The following is a 17,011-nucleotide window of genomic DNA, read 5'->3' as shown; positions in this document are numbered from 1 at the left end:
GGCCACAGATTAAACTACTTTTCAATTTGTTATAAATTTACATTATATACATCATTACTCCTTATTTTATATTTATTCATCATATTATAATTCGCTTTTGCTATTTATTTGTGTTTGTGGTGATTAAAGTATTGGAAAACGAGGAGGCCGAGAAGGAAAGACTGTTTACGAAGCATAATAGCATAACTTTTCAAAAAATACTCAATTTGCGACATAGAACAAAAAAATAATTGAAGGAGTCGTGGATTGTCTGAATTTAAATTTATATATTCTCTTCATATAGTGCACTCTAACGAGGAACACTTCAATGAGTCACCATAAAGCTGGAGATAGCCGGGCTCCAGATATGGTCAGATATTTGCATACAAAACTATTTCTGTTTTCAATTATCTCCTTATCTCAGCTATTTTTATAACATCAATATGTCTATGAAATATTTATTCAATTTGCACAAATTGAATCAACTATATTATTGTATATATTAATCAACTATACTACACGGTTCAACTGTTTTAATGCATTGTCATTTGTCTACCAAGAGCCCAAGAGAAACTTCTAATCTCTTGAAAATTACAATCCAAAATCTTTTAATAATTTAATGAAAACTATATTCAGTTAATAGTCAAAATTGATGATCTACCAACCATACTTAGAGGAAATAAAAAATAAGGGCTGTTCCAGAAGATATAAAAACTTTTATTTTTAAGTTCTTTTTAAAAAAAAAACTAATATTTTCTGTAAAAAAAAAAAAAAAAAAAAATGGTTCAATTTATGCCAGAATTACAAAAGTAAATATTGAAGTGGGGAGCGCGGTTGCACCGGGGTAAGGCACGATGCTACTAACTCCAAAGACCCAGGTTCGAATCCGGCTGGGCAGAAATTGTTTTCTGTTACACTGTAGCCGTGAGTCAACCCTGGGTGTTCACCCAGCCTCATAAATTGGGTATCTTTAATCGAGTAACCATTTAATCACGCGGTCGAGCGTGATTCTGACCAAATCACTTCCTTGCACAATCGTTGGTTTAGTAACAGTACTTCCTTACAAGTACAGTACCCTTAAATCTTTATGAGTTGTAGAGGTACACCTTTTTTCATTATTTTTTTTTTTTAATATGGAAGAATTCATGAAGCACGCCCCCTGAAATTCATATAATACAAGAAAAGGCAACGTTTTTGGCTAGTTTTCCATTTGGAGCTCATTTAAAACTACGAACAACAATAAAAAATAATAGTAAATTATTTAAGCAATATATAAGTGGTGTATAACCAACATAAATATAAAGAAAAGTCATTTAAAATAAAAAAATCAAGGAAGGCTCAAATTATGAACAAAAAAATGTGCGTTTCTGTTCCTATAAAAATTCATATTTTAATGTTTCTCCAGATGGAAATAACGAGTTTAAGTTTTGTTCCTGCAAAGAAAAACAACAATTTTATTAAAGATAACGAAGCCCTAAAGCATTCGGGAAACATCGTTTTCAAATGGGTTTCTAATTTTTATTTTATTTTATTATTTATTAAAAAAAATTTCTACACCTCTAAAGCCCCTCTTAATTGAGTTAGAGGATTGGAAATTTGCCCTAATGAAACCATTTTCCATCAGTGTTGTAGACAAAAGTGATGGTGAAAATTCGACCTTTGAGAGAGGAGCTCTACTGCTCATTTGATTTCTACCATACATTATTGCATAAGTAATTTTATTTTGTCTAGAAATTGACAATAATTTTTCTTCCTAATGTTCGCGGATATATTCGATGCACCGATGTTTAGTGCATTGGCCCCATATTATTATTTTGCGCAGACCTGGCACAAACCCAGTCGTCTTAAGTATTCTAAGCATTTAACCGTGTTAGCTACAAAAGTAGGCAATTAACGCATAACACTTAAGAAAATAGCTATATTAAAATTTTCAATACACTTTAAAATAGATATGGGAAAAACGTTATTAATAAAACATTTGTTCTTTGTTATTTTTTTGACTAATTTAGATTTTATACCTAAATCTGTTCGGTCAAAAATTAATTAATAAGTTATAACTTTCCTTCACTGAGTATTTAATAAAATTAATACGGACTTACTGTAACAAAATAATCTATAATATTTATACACATTACCAATAACTATTCATTTTAATATCTCGCTGGCATGTAAATCTCATGAACCTAAGAGGGGGATTAAAGTCAATAAGGGGATTAAAGTCAAGTGTAATGCCAAAAAATAACTTTATAGTTTATTTGGTTTATTAATCATTTATTTGTTGGTATATAAAAAAACAATTATAACAATATGGAATGCAGTCATAAGACGGTACATTTTGTTTAAATTTACAGATAATTTTATTAGAATACATTCAAGAATATTTACTTGGTGTTTGAATGATAGTTTGTACCTAAACAATGCAATATAATTTTTTTTTTAAGTATTTATTATTTTTAAAAAGGAATTAAGTTTATAAACTATAAATAATACTGACTAACAGGCTTAATGATTGGCATTTTAATGTTAATAATAATATATCCAAAATAAAATATTTAATTTTTAAATTTTAAGATGCATTTTTTTTTTTTTTTTAACAGACTTTTAACGACTTTTTATTACTCAATTGTGTCAAAAAGATCCCGAAAATTGTCATCGAATACCTGTTCAAATAAAATATTATATTTCTTTCAGTTAGTTCGAAATAGAAATAGAATCATATAAAAGTGAACTTTTCTAAAAGTAGCTGAATTCGTCGTATAAATAAGCAGCTCTAGAAATAGGTTGGATGCCTTGTGGCATTCCGTATGTTTTAACTTTTTTGTTTTGAAAAATTAAAATTTTTTGCCTCGGTCGGCTGTTAACCATGATGGACAGCTTAGCAGGAAGGCGAAGCAAATGTATCCAAGTTGCACAATTTTAATTAAATTCTAAAAATTATGGAGTTGAGAGGGTTTTTTTATTTATGGGATTTACCCACAAAATAATTATATGTAAGAATTTTATAACAAAAAAAAATACGATTATCTAATCTAACGAAATAAGCCCTTTTCCTTATAAACAGTGTTTAAAGACCCACATCCTAAACTACATTTTTCAATTGAATTTATTTATTTTTTTTAATATAAAAGTATAAACCTGAGAGCGCAATTTGCTAGCGTCCTTTAAAATTCTTAATCCAGTGATACCCAAATTCATTGTATTTAAGAGTTGTAGTAGCTAATATTTGGTGCAAAACTGCCTTTTATATATACTTACGCGTATTATTTAATATAAGTAATAAACAACTAAAAGTACTGACATAAGCATATTAATGAATTTCCAGTTTCATTATCTATAAAATTACAACAATTCTCTCCATTCTCAGCAATGTCCTTAATAGAAATATATTATCTCAACAAAATTAATAAAATGATAAGATGAAAATAGTTCCGGGTCAAAGACACTTAACCGATGAAAGAATTCACGGCTAAAGGTGAAGAGGCCAGGAATAGTGGGGAATTGTTTTCCAAACTAAGGATGGGAAAGAGAAGCCGCTAAAGTAAGAAAACAATAATAAATCAGGGAAGAGAAGAAGGGTGTATAGGGAAGGAATGGGTTGGCCCACATCTCAGCCATGCGGAAGACTATATCCGTCCTCTTCTACTATTGTTAGCAATCTACACCATGGGTCCTCTACACTCCACCTTATATAACAATCCCATGAATCTATCACGAGAGTTAAAAAAAAAAAAATAAAAATAACTAACTATGTATTATAAATAAACCAATATATAGTAAATTAAAATATTTAATACACACAAAATTCTATGCAGCATTAGATTATCTTAAAAACATTGGAAAACAATTCCAACTTTGATGAATTAAGCAGATAACAACCAGAAGGGAATATAAGATCCAACTTGCGTCCGTTTTTTCTTATTTTAAGATAAGACAACTAGCTAGCTTTTCACTACGCATACATAGATTGTATCGATTTTAGTTACATTTTGACAAACCTACTTGAAAGTTTTGGAACAGTGAAGAATAATTTTTTATAAAATTGTTATGTAAAAAAAATCATTTATATATAACATTTTTTTGAAATCATTGAGTGTTTAAATTCATGATTCTAGGAATTGATCTGATAATTTACAAAGCAGTAAGTCTGAAACATCATATAATTAATGAATTAAGGATTTTTTTTTCTCAGAAATTATTATATGTAAAGCTGTGTCATTATACTTTCTTTTTGTATTAACGTATTTTTTATCATGATGAATTGTGGTAAAGAGTATTCGGGCACACTCTCAAGCCACTTCTATATGATGCTATATTTATTTAACACCAGATCGGTTTGGTGGGCCTGACACTGTTAATGTAAAAGGTACATTTTTTTTTTCAACAATAGATTATGGAGGGTTGTAGTCTTAAACCAAAGACACCCCTAACTATATAAACTGTTACAAATAAAACAAAACAAAAAAAAAGTGAATTTAAGTAAACATGGTGAGAAAAAAAAAGAAATTATAAATAACAGAACTGATAAATATAGAATTTATAACAGGATGTCCGCAGCAACCTGGACTTCAATCTTCGGGCTGAGGTTGGGTTTCCCAAGTTGTAGGTCACTGCTCCTTTAACTATAAGCAACTGAGAGTGGAACTTCATGAACCTTTTTTTGACGTAATCCTCTATTTGTCATTCCCGATGGGATGCTTATTACATGTCGTTTAAGTTTTTAGGTTATTTTCTACAAATAGTTTACTAATAAATAGATAAATTAAATCTCTGTACGGGCATTACTGAATGTATATATAATTTAATGGAACATATTTTTTTATTTTCTTTAGGTTTTCTTGATTTGAATACATATGATAATAACGCTCATCCACAACAAACTCAATAATAAAATACTAAGAAAAAATTTTCCCGGATTAGCTTTGAAATAGTTTATAGGGGAACCAGAGTAGAAAAAGAAATCCCTGACAACGGTAATATATTTGAAACACGTCCATTTCAAAATAAAAAAAATAAATTAAATAACTACTTATATATAAAATAAATTTATAAAAGCCAATATATAGTAAATTAAAATTATAATAAACAATTTCATGAACATGAATGTCCTGTTGTGTCAACATATTTCATACAGACATAATTATTATTATATCCTAACAATAGAGATAATTTAGTACGGTAAACAAAATTAATCTAAAAAGCAGTATATGTATACAACGAGTCTTAAATTACACCCACCCTAGAAGAGTTTCCGAACTAGAAGCATGGCCTTATTTCAAGGAAGGCCCACATATTTCCTATCTGGATGGGTTCCAATAGTCACCGCCTACACCTCCACTACGTTACTTCTAACTTAAACTAATATATTTAATAAAATATAATATAAGTGTATGTATAAATAAACACATAATTATATAAAATAAATTGTTACATCTAAAAGAGATTTTAAACTTGCATTAATAAACTAATTAAGATAATACCAATCTAGTAAATTTTATTCAGGATTTTGATTGCCGGCACTAAGTGTTACAAGGTAAAAACAAAATATAGTGTGAAAAGAAGAAAAGGTTAAACAAAATTTGAAGATGTAAATTAGTTATAATAAAGTTTAGTTATTTTTTTTTTGAACTGAAAAATATACAAACGGATTTTAGAATGGAGTTAAACCTTACTGTGTGTTTTATATTTATCTTTTCAGTTAAAACTAATTTATGTGTTGCCACATCCAGCCTCATCTTCTGGGACACAAGCAGCCTCTATAAGTGGGTACATTTATTTGGGGAAAATACCAGGCGGGTGAGCGCAAAAGCTTTTTTTTTTTTATCCCCCTTTATCTATTATAGGGTTACCTATTCTAATTGTTACCAGAGTGGGAGAGTCGTTTTTTTATTTCGTGAAACCGCCTAATGAATACTAGACACTTCTGAGCATGAACAAATCATCTCCTCCTTCAACCAGTGTTCAAGAAATAGGATGTCCTTACTAAGTAAGGAGCCGCTGTCGTAGCCTAGCGTTATATATGTTTATATATATAGTTTTTTAAAATTATTATTGGTAAATGTGAATTATATTTTACTGCAGGTTAAATCTATGCAGTTTTTAGCTAGAATGGTCTAATAAAATTAAGAATTAGAAAAGAACGAATTTGTTTTTTAAATAATAATATGTAGTATCTTAGTTCCCATTCTTTATACGGTTTATACAGCTGACATCCCAACCCACCCTAACACAGTCCTAACAACATATGCTGATGACACATGTATACTTTCTGTAAACAACTACCCAACTAATGCATCACAAACACTACAGGCACACATAACATCTATTGAAGAATGGTGTAAAAACTGGAGTATCAAAATAAATCCGGACGAATCCTACCAGATCACCTTTACTCTCCGTCGTAAACCTCTGCTCTCCTGTCCTACAGTATTCTTTTTAAATACACCACTAATGCCTGTTGAACGGATTCGATACTTAGGACTCCACCTTGACAAGAGACTTACTTGGAATCCACACACAAGACTGAAACGACAAGAAACAGCTCGTAGATTCCGATTGCTACAACACATACTTGACAAACGCTCTAAACTTCCCACTCACTACAAAAAATTAGTAAACACTACAATAATCAGACCAATTAGGACATATGGAATTGAGCTCTGGGGCTCCACCAAACCATCAAATTCTTCCCGCATCCAATCGTTACAATCCTAAGTCCTACGTAAAATCCTTGATGCTCCTTATTACGTCACAAATAAACTCATTCACAAAGACCTTAACATCCCATTCGTTGCAGATTTGACCCAAAACAGATATGCGTCTTTTCATTCCAAACTCCTTAACCATCCTAACCCATTAATTCTTAATCTTTCATCCTTAACAATCCCTGATAATCCTCCGAGGCGTCTGAAAAGAAGATGGCCACGGGACCTTCTGATTTAAATTAATGTTTGAAGTACCACGAATGGGTGGTTCCTTCCCAAGATTTTCAATTGTGTATGAAACATACTACATATTTACCTATTGCATTATTTTGTACAGTTGTAAATTACATTAAATAAATAATTAAAAAAAATAATAATAATATGATTAATATAACCTATTCTATTTTTTAAATCATATTAATACCACAAACAAAATCACAAGCTCCTACTGATATAATATAAATTGAATAAAGCGACTGCTTTAACTTTCGGTAAGGCAGAAGATATAAATAAAACAAGACATATATACAGAGGTGAATGAGCGAGACGACGCACGTGTGAGGTAGTAGAATTGAGATAGGGAGGAGGTGGGGAGTGAATAGGGGGTGACACTTAAGTGTCAACTCTGAGGAGCGATAAGGATGTCGGCTACCAGAAGCCTCCGCCGTTTTAATTTCATTCAGTCACTTAATGTGCGATAGCCTGTCACCCATGCTCCCCACTTCATCAAATGACACTACTAACTTAAATTACCAACCAGCACTTTTCATATTGTAACTAACATAGTGCAGTCAGAGTTGATTCACTAATTCAACTAAGAAGGAAGAAAATAATAAAAACCTATATGAACTGACTTGGGTTTAAGGAAATATTGGAAGATTATCATTCGTCGACCTTGTTGCCTGTGAGGAAAGAAATAAAAAGTGCAGGAAAACTATTTATTAGTAACCTTTTTTTTATGGATGCGGACTGTACCGAGGAGAGACGATTTTTCAATGTAAAGGAATGGTTGAGGGTCAAGGAGTGGAGTGTTCAGATAGTTTTAGGTAAAAATAATAGAACAAGGAATCCGGTAGATTATATTAGAGTGGTATATAATAATATAATATAATAATAAAAAAAATAAAATAACAAATGAAAACTCCCTCCATCACTTGTTGACTTTGATGGATCCGTAACAATAATCATGCACCAGGAAAAGTGATAGAAATTAAAGCAGTTTTTGTGTCCACCAAATTATTTTATCTGGTGATCTAGGATAGGTAGATGGAAAAATACCCAACCTTGAGGAGGAAAGGTTTCATTCCTGCAAAATGACCTATTATTCAACTCCAGTTAGTCTGAATTCAGAAGATAACCTGTTATTTTGATTTATTCCTGTCGAGCAGCGAGCAAATTATAAACAAGTGGATCAATTAAAATCGACAAACAGAATTCTTATTAGATCTGATTTAACTCTTTGTTTTTATTTTATGAGAGAAATAAAAAATCTTATTAGAACGAATTTAAGTTTGGATTAGCTCCTTTTCTGAGAACATAGTTAATTAACTAAAATTCAATTTCCATTTCTCATTAATATCATTAAATGTTTAATAAATTTCAAGTTAGGACTTTACCTAAAATTTCACAATTTTATTAAAAATATGCAAACCTTTCCTTTGCATTAACTAAATTAAAAAATAAAATCTTTATTCATTTCATTGATTAAAATAAATAAATATACATATATATTTTTTAAAGAATTCCAGACCGTTTTATATTTCTCCTTTATCTTTACATATGTACGAAATATGGCAAAAACAATTAACAGGCCACCATTTTGAAGATTTATGAGGATCATCCAGAGATGACGTGTGTGAATTTGATTTTTGGTTTATACTAATCTTTAAACGTAAAATCTCAAATTTTAGGATGAAGGGAGAGTGGTTAAAATTATTATTATTATATATTTTTTATTATTATATATTTTTTGTTATTATGTAATTTTTTTTTTTTTATAGAATACAAAGATTATCAATAACTAGTCATTTTAAACTCATTTACCATAGATATTATAAGTGACAATGATTTGCAGTTATTTGAGGGAGAAAAAAAATTAGAAGGAGGAAGTATATAGTTCCAGATAAATGTAACTGGAATGTGGAATATAACTCCGGCAATGAATGGAAGTGACTTATATTTAACAGAATGACCAACCATAGAGAGTTATGAATTGAGGAGGCCTATATTTGGAACGTATTGATGGAGTGGTAACAGATATAACCACTATAAGCGCTCCGCTACAGTTACTATACAATTACCATTCAGATGACCTATACCAATTTTCAAATACGTTAACAATAATTTTAAATTACGCGTGTGGTTAAAAATGGGCGAAATCATAACAATATCCCATTTAAAAACATTTTTAATATCTCTTTTTTTTTCATTTATTTTTTTATTTATTTAGTACCAGATCGGCCTGGTGCACCTTACGTGGTTAATGTAAGCAAGGCATTTGTTTTTTTAACAAAAAAATTATATACAAAGTAATAAATAAAAAAAATTAAGATAAAATCAACATATTAAAATAATAATTCTTTTCTTAATAAAAGATAAAAGTAAAGTTGATAATAAAAACAATGACATTTATAGATTTATTGACTTCTAAAATAAAAAAAAAAGAAAGTGAATTTGATATAAAGATGAGGAGGAAAAAAAACATTATGATAAAATAAAATTTTAGAGTGACAATAAAACAAATTATAACAGGATGTCCTGCAGCAGCCAGGGCTTCAGTCTTCGAGTTCTGGTTGGGTTTCCCAAGTTTTAGGTCACTGATCCTTTAACTGTAGGTAACTGGGAGTGGAACTTCATGAACATTTTTTTTTTATGTAATCCTCTATTGTCTCTATTTGTAATTCGCGATGAAACTGGCTATTTCTTATGAACCAATAAGAATCCACTACAATTCTTACTTTATTTTGAAAATATTGTAAATTTTTTCCTATTCGTAAAGAATGCCGCTCCCCAGAATTCAGCTATACAGCAGTGGCCTGAGAAAAATAAAAACGTGATAACCTTCATTCAGAGTAAATAATAACGAACTTGGAAATACACATATCAATAAATTAAGTTGATAGTAGCTGATATTATACTAAACAAATGATAAAATTGTTATTTATTTTATATAATTCTACAGTATTATATTTTATCCTCTATTAGTATCACCACTATCTACTTAATTTTCTGTTATTTATATATCCAAGTTTGTTATTATTTTATTTTTAATGTTCTCTGAATCAACGTTGTTATCTTGTTTTGTTATCAACCCTCATAACAGCCTAAAATTTATGTCGAAACATTTGCAAAAATAAATAAGTTTTACTTAATTAAAAACTTGAAAATCATAAAATTAAATCAAATAAAAAGAATTTTTATTTATTATTATAAGAAATTGGTCTTCACTTCATCATATATTAGGGGTATTCATGATGTTGTGTTAAATGTTTTACCATGTTAAATGTTATAACTATAAGATTGTGAGCAGCCCTATTTGAAGTCATGTTAAACGTTAAATGGATAAGAGCCCCTAGCGGATTTTCTCAGCAACTTGTTGTATAAGCCTTTTTGTTTATAACCTTCTTTCCAGACTCTCATGTTATTGTTTACTTCAGTTTTGATTTAAGTAATTAATTACACCATGCCTAGAGTGAGTGAAAAGTGGAATTTGTGTGAAAGTTTAACTTATGAAATGAAATGAAAAAATAACTTTATTCTGGGACATATGTCCCCTAAGAATAATTACATGGTTCATATAGTGAGATTTTTATCTGGCGAGCGTTTACAAATTTTCAGATAGTAGAATGAAATTACATTGTTTTTTTTACTGTTTTTTTCCTCAAATGTATCATTAAAATTATCCATTCTGGTTTAATAACAGGGATATGAATACCACAAACACACGAAAGAACTGAGCTGTCACAACAAAAATGGCGGCGATCTCAACTGGTCTATTGTGTGACGTCATTCTCCATTTAACAGACCAAGTAATAGACTCTAAGCCATGTTAAATGTTATTTCGTTTCACCACGGTAAAAGAAGGCAATTTTTTTCGATTTAACATGAGTTTTTCCATTTAACACGCTTTAACATGTTAAACCAAAGATCATGAATACCCCTATTGAATATAATTACTTCATCGTGGAAAGCAAAAGTGGTGTTAAGTTCAAAGTTTTTAGTAAGGAATAACAGGTTTCTTCTGTTAAAACTGGTTTGCTGCAAGCATACTCTAATATTTAGAAGTATTTGAAGTTAATACTTGATTAATTACATAGTTATCCATGATTAATTACATAGTTCTTTTTTATAAAAAATAATTTATTGTTAAATAGTTTGATGAGAACAGAATGACTAAAACAACTTTTGCTCTCAACGGCTTTTATGACCTATATTTAGTTATTTTTAATTTTTATATCTAATATACTAGTGGTTTTGAGTTCTTTCATTTATAAATTCCGGATCAATCTACTATCTCTCTTAACCGTCGATGTATCAATCCCTCTGGGACGGATATAGGAGTTTTACTGTAAATGAAAGATAAAAAAAGCAAATTTGTTCTCTATTAATAAATTCAAATCAAGCCTGTTCATTTTAATTTAATGACGAACTCTCACATGATAGACAGCTGATATATTTCTGAATCGTGTACCAACATTGTAGAAATAGTGCGTTTATATTTAATTCCTAAATAAGGAATAAACAAGTTACTCCTAAAGTTTCATAATTTTTTAGATTTTTTTTTCAACATGTTATTTTTCCATAAGGTAAAAAATTAAAAAAACATTTATTGTTAATTCATAAATTTCTCTCTAAGACTTGGGGGGTATATTCTCAACCTTCAGGTTCTATAATTTAATATTTACAGATAAAATAAAAATAAAATATTAAATTATAAAAGCTTAAGAGGAAGACACAGTATCATCGAAACATCGTTGGGATATATATATATAGATTAATTTATTTAAAGGGGTTTAAAAAACCATATAAATAGCGTGGGTCAGATATTTTAGCCAATTTATAATTTAATATATGAATTTAAAAATAAGTTATTGATATAACTGATAGGGAAGGTCCATCCATTTTTTCCTGGACATTAACTGTTAACTATCGCTAATCCATGGGACCATTTCATAACCTAAACAACCCCTTCCTTTAAATAAATAAAATTGAAAATTTGATTTTATGTATGTAATACAAAAACATTTACATTCAATAATACTGTATTCTCAAAACTCCACGTACCGAGGATTAAATAATTTGATTAAAGATACCTTTTTATTAAAAATAAAATCCATTGAAATTTGGATTCATTATCGGCGGGTATAATTAAACTATTAATTAAATTAATATTGAGTGCGAAATTATATAATTAAAGTGATGGTAGTTTACGCTTGGATCATATTTTTAAAAAAATAAAATAACATCGAGTTTTAAGAAAATACCTAAGTACTAGGAAAACAAGAATATTAAAGTTTTATTTTTTATTATTTTTCAACACCCTCCACCGTTTCGGGTATTTCTTAATAACCAACATTTTTTTTAACAAACAACAAATGAAAATTTCAGATTACTTCACAAGAAAATAATTAAAACATTAATTTCAGAACAATGATGAATAATTGTGAAAATATTCTTATGAAATTCATTTAAATTTTGTTTCTATTTATTTCTATTCTATGAAGTGACATTTTCCTCGTTGAGTAACTTGAATTTTTCGCTAATTGGAACCCTCTCTTAGTTTAAGTTAGTTCGGATTAATCAACTCTATTAAAATTATATCGAAAAGAAAAGCTGTCATGTTTTCGTATATTTGATTTTAATCTTCTTGATACTAATGTGTAATAAAGGAAAAGTTAAAAGAAATATGTTTTAAAAAATAGCTGAGTCCTGGTAGACATCTCTTGTCAAAGGAATGCCCCCCTAAAGACCAAGATCTTTGTTATAACTTCATATTTAATGAGAACATAAAATGACACAACAAACTGAGCGGACATGATGATTCAGGTAGAATAAGTTTAGCCTCATCCCGTGTGAAACTTAGTCACAGAGAGCTATTATTAAGACTCCCACTGACGCCAAAGCGAGAAAAATGCACCGTCATTAGATAGACTGCAGCAGCATCATTAACATTGAGTATTTTATCATATTTTACGAAGTAATGATAAGAAAGAAAGTAGTTGATTTTTTTTGGGACTTGGACAAACGATCTAAACTTGCCATTAATTACAAAAATTAATGACAATTTACATGGCTGTGATAAGGCCTATGGGGACTTAGAGGGCTACAAAGAACCTTCGAGTTTCTATCGCATCCAATCCTTACAATCCAAAATCCTTCTCGAATTGTCTCGAACAGCCGTTGCAACTTTAAAGTAACAAATCTTTTATGGTCTATCTGAAGCTTTAAATAAAAATTTTGACAGTAGGGGTAATTCATGATCTTTAGTTTAACATGTTAAAGCGCGTTAAGTGGATAAAAACATATGTTAAATCGAAAAATGTATTTTAAATAGAGAAATATGTACTTCTATTAGCATGTTAAAACTATATAACATATAACATGGTTAATATGTCTTTTAAATGGAGAATGACGTCACGCAACTGACTAGCAGAGCTCGTCAGTTTTGTTTGTTGTCTGGTTAGGTTACTTACTCCTAGTTTGTGTTTGAATTGTTTTAGATGTTTTGATAACTAATAAAGCAATGTATAACAATAATAATAATTTAATGACAGTTCTAAATTAGAGCATTTTGATTCCCTTCCTCTCAAGTTTGAAGATCAACATGACACTCAGTAGCTAATCTTTCACACAACTTCCACTTTTCACTCAATTTAGGCATGAAATGAATTATTTTAATCAAAACTTAAACGTAAACATTATCATGAAGTTTTGGAAGGAAAGGTTATAAAGCAAGTTGCTCAGAAAATCCGCTAGGAGCTCTTACGCATTTAACATGACTTGAAATGGGTTGCTCATAACCCTGTGCTTATAACATTCAACATGGTAAAACATTTTACATCAAACACACCATGAATACCCCTAGTGTAAGTTTAAAGTTATTTTTATAGTAGTGACATAAAACAGACCTAATTAAATAACTTAGAACCGGAGATATAAAATAAAACGCTTGACAAGATTTTCTTTATATGAATCATTTATTATGACTTTATAAGGGCATTAATGCTTTCCAATAGATGCATTTCAAAAAATTCTGAAGTTATCAACGAAAAAAAATCTTCCAACTAAAATACGCCCAAAAATTTTTAATTTCTTTGATGAATAGTATTCAACGTTTTCAGACGAAGCTTAAAACGAATATGATTTGTTTTTTCCTTTTTAAAAAACTTAATTTACTTCAAGTATCTTTAGGTTTTTATTATTTTTTTTTAAAATATAAAATCATTTAATGGAATAGGAAATATTTTTTCATATATTTCAGTAGGAAACAAATCCACTGGTAAATAATATCCGGGTAAAAAATTGATACTTTGAGTTATGCGCGAATAAATTATATTTTTTTCAAACTTGTTTTCTACTGGATAAATCAAGTTCAATAGCTAAGAACCTGATCTGGACAAAACCGAACATTTAGAAAAAAAAAAGTATAAATCCTAAAGTATTAAGAACTTTCGGAGGACTTAGATAAGTAACAAAAGAACATTACATTTTTATTTATACTGGTTATGACTTTTCGCGGATCTCACAGCCATCCCCTTGGACCACCTGTTGGAAACATATTTACTCATATTTAAATTTTCCAATTTTGTGTATACTACTCTAGAGTTAATTCGTGAAGCTAGAAAAGTTAAGGTCTACGTACACAAATAAAGACGAAAATCGGTTTAACAATTAACATTAAGCACGCATGCAAAAAGAAACATTACAACCACTTCGTCTGCTTGACAACACAACTTGAACTGCGAGAGTCGCTCATGAGCTTTTGTTTATTCAAGTTATAAAAAGGATTGAACTTCGACCTTATTAAAATTTTCCTATATACTCTAGGCGAAGATAAACAATGACTAACTTACCTCAGAATAATTCATCCACAGAAAGGAAGAAATAAAAATTGAGCCCACGGACAAGAAAACCTTACTTCTTAGGAACATGAGTTTTTGGCAAAATATAAAAAAAGAGTAATATAAAACTCAAAAAAGAAAACAAAATAATTACTGGACTAAAAAAAAAAAATAAAGTAGTAATAATAATAATAATAATAATAATAATAATAATAATAAAATCTTCAATAGCAATATTTAATTTTTTTTTAATAATAAAAATTAGCTAAATTTGTTTTTTATTTTTAAAAAAATGATTAAATATAACATTTTTCAACTGTGATATTTTTCTCAAATGAGACAAAAATATATTTTATAAAAAAAATAGTTCAAAAAAGATTTTAAATTAGGTTTCAAAACCTGTATCGGAGTTAATATTTCTTTAATGTAATTTAATTTTTTGGGGAATAAATAAAATAAAAAACTTCAAAAAGTTCAATGAGAAAATTATCCCAAAAATTTTATTTTGTTAAAATATAAAATTTCCAGTAGTAATATTTTTGATACTCGAGCTCCAGTAGGTATGTCTATAAAAAAAAAAAATTTCGAAAATATATTGAATTTCTTAATTGTGATAACTTTCTAACATAAAAAAAAAAAAATAACAAATCAAAATTAAGACGGTACCTAAATCAGTGCTCTTACAACCTTTTTTTTAAATACGATATTGTTACAATTCAATATAAAAAGTACATTAAAATAAATATCGCAATCAACTCCAACATAATAATACTGAATCAGATATACATTAAACTCTACTTCAAAAAATCTTCAGGGCTTTGAATTAACTACGACACACTTCTTGAAGTTACATTTAAAAATGTCTAGTTAAGAACAGAGATATTTTTTAAAAACCTAAATTCTGAGAAAACTCTAAAATCAACACTAAAAATTTATTTAACAATTATTTTTTGACCTATTTAGCGTATAGAATGCGTCGAAGATTGAAAACCACTAAAAGGTAGTAAACCTTATATACTTCTAATCCACAAGATAAGAAAATAAATATATATCTAATAATCAAGACAGCTAAGTATAGTACTAGAAATGTTAAAACAAAGTTACATTATATTCCGAAAAAAAATAATAATAATGTAATGAATATTCACTCTGATTATTTAAGTGACATTTTTTTATCCTCTCTCCATAAATTATTGTGAAAAAACTCTTTACAATACCAACAGTTCACAAAGTTGAAGGAAAACAGTTACACGTGTTTGGCCCTTTCCTTATTCCTTTAAAATATAGCAGTTGGAAAATAAAAAAAAGATGATACGGGCAGGATTATATAAAAATAAAATAAATACCAGGATTTTCTTATAGCTTTAAACAAAAATAACACAAGCGACTTGGTTGCTATATATATGAAGGTCAACCGAGGGCATCTAATATTAGGACAATCCACTGGCTTCCAATGCACCTTGCGATTAGTCACATTGATAGAAGGGATGAAATCATAAGCATTATTGTATGCTAATTCTTATTCACAATCACTTTAAATTATAAATAATTCTGAACAAAAATAATTGCTTTTTATTAATTCTCTTATAAATAAAGCTATTATACGTGGTGTCTAGCTATATATGTTTTTAAACCTCTAATCTTTTTCTAGCATTTTTTTGGCACAAATTCCAGGTTATCGCAACCAGAAATCATTATATACAGAAACATATTTATTAATCTACTTAGTTATAAATTATTAAGAGGTAATAAACGACAAAAAAAATAAATTGATAAGTCATTTGCCCTTAAATCATGGTAACTAGATTTTTTTTTTAGAATGGAAGGTTTTAAAAATCACCTTTTTTTAAAGACTGATTTCATAGACTATTGAAAGAATTTTTAGGAAATGAAGATCTCTTAAGTGAATATTGTTAATATTAAGTTATAGTATGTAACTGCAATACGAACGTAAAATATTGCTATTAAAAAGCACTTTAACATTTTAAGTTTCCATTTAGTCTGTTAACAAGTTTTATGTTAAATTATAATTTTTTATTTATTTATTGTTGATAAATTTACTTAAAGTAAGTGAAATGTTTAACTAAGTCTCATTGGCTCATTCTTGTATTTATTTCGAAGTTTTTTTTTATTATTTATTTGATTCACTAATAATCAGTCATTAGTTAAATATTTCAAAATGTTTCAATTTACTTTTGATTTATCAAGATTCAATTATTTTATATTTTTTAAATCTAATTATCAGTAATTACTTAAGGTTATCTTCTTTTA

The 17,011-nt window shown here is 28.7% G+C and overlaps 1 protein-coding gene across 7 annotated transcripts in view; it reads right to left on the bottom strand.

Annotated features, from left to right (window-relative positions):
• The window catches only part of mnb (minibrain), a 157,725-nt gene that overhangs the window by 46,997 nt on the left and 93,717 nt on the right, over positions 1-17,011 (bottom strand). The window lies entirely within an intron of this gene.

Source organism: Halyomorpha halys, unplaced genomic scaffold, assembly GCF_000696795.3.
Source record: "Halyomorpha halys isolate HHAL.00 unplaced genomic scaffold, Hhal_1.1 Scaffold94.1, whole genome shotgun sequence".
In the NCBI taxonomy this organism is placed as follows: domain Eukaryota; kingdom Metazoa; phylum Arthropoda; class Insecta; order Hemiptera; family Pentatomidae; genus Halyomorpha; species Halyomorpha halys.
The sequence above is the reverse complement of the archived record's forward strand: the minus strand, read 5'-3'. Positions and strand labels throughout refer to the sequence as shown.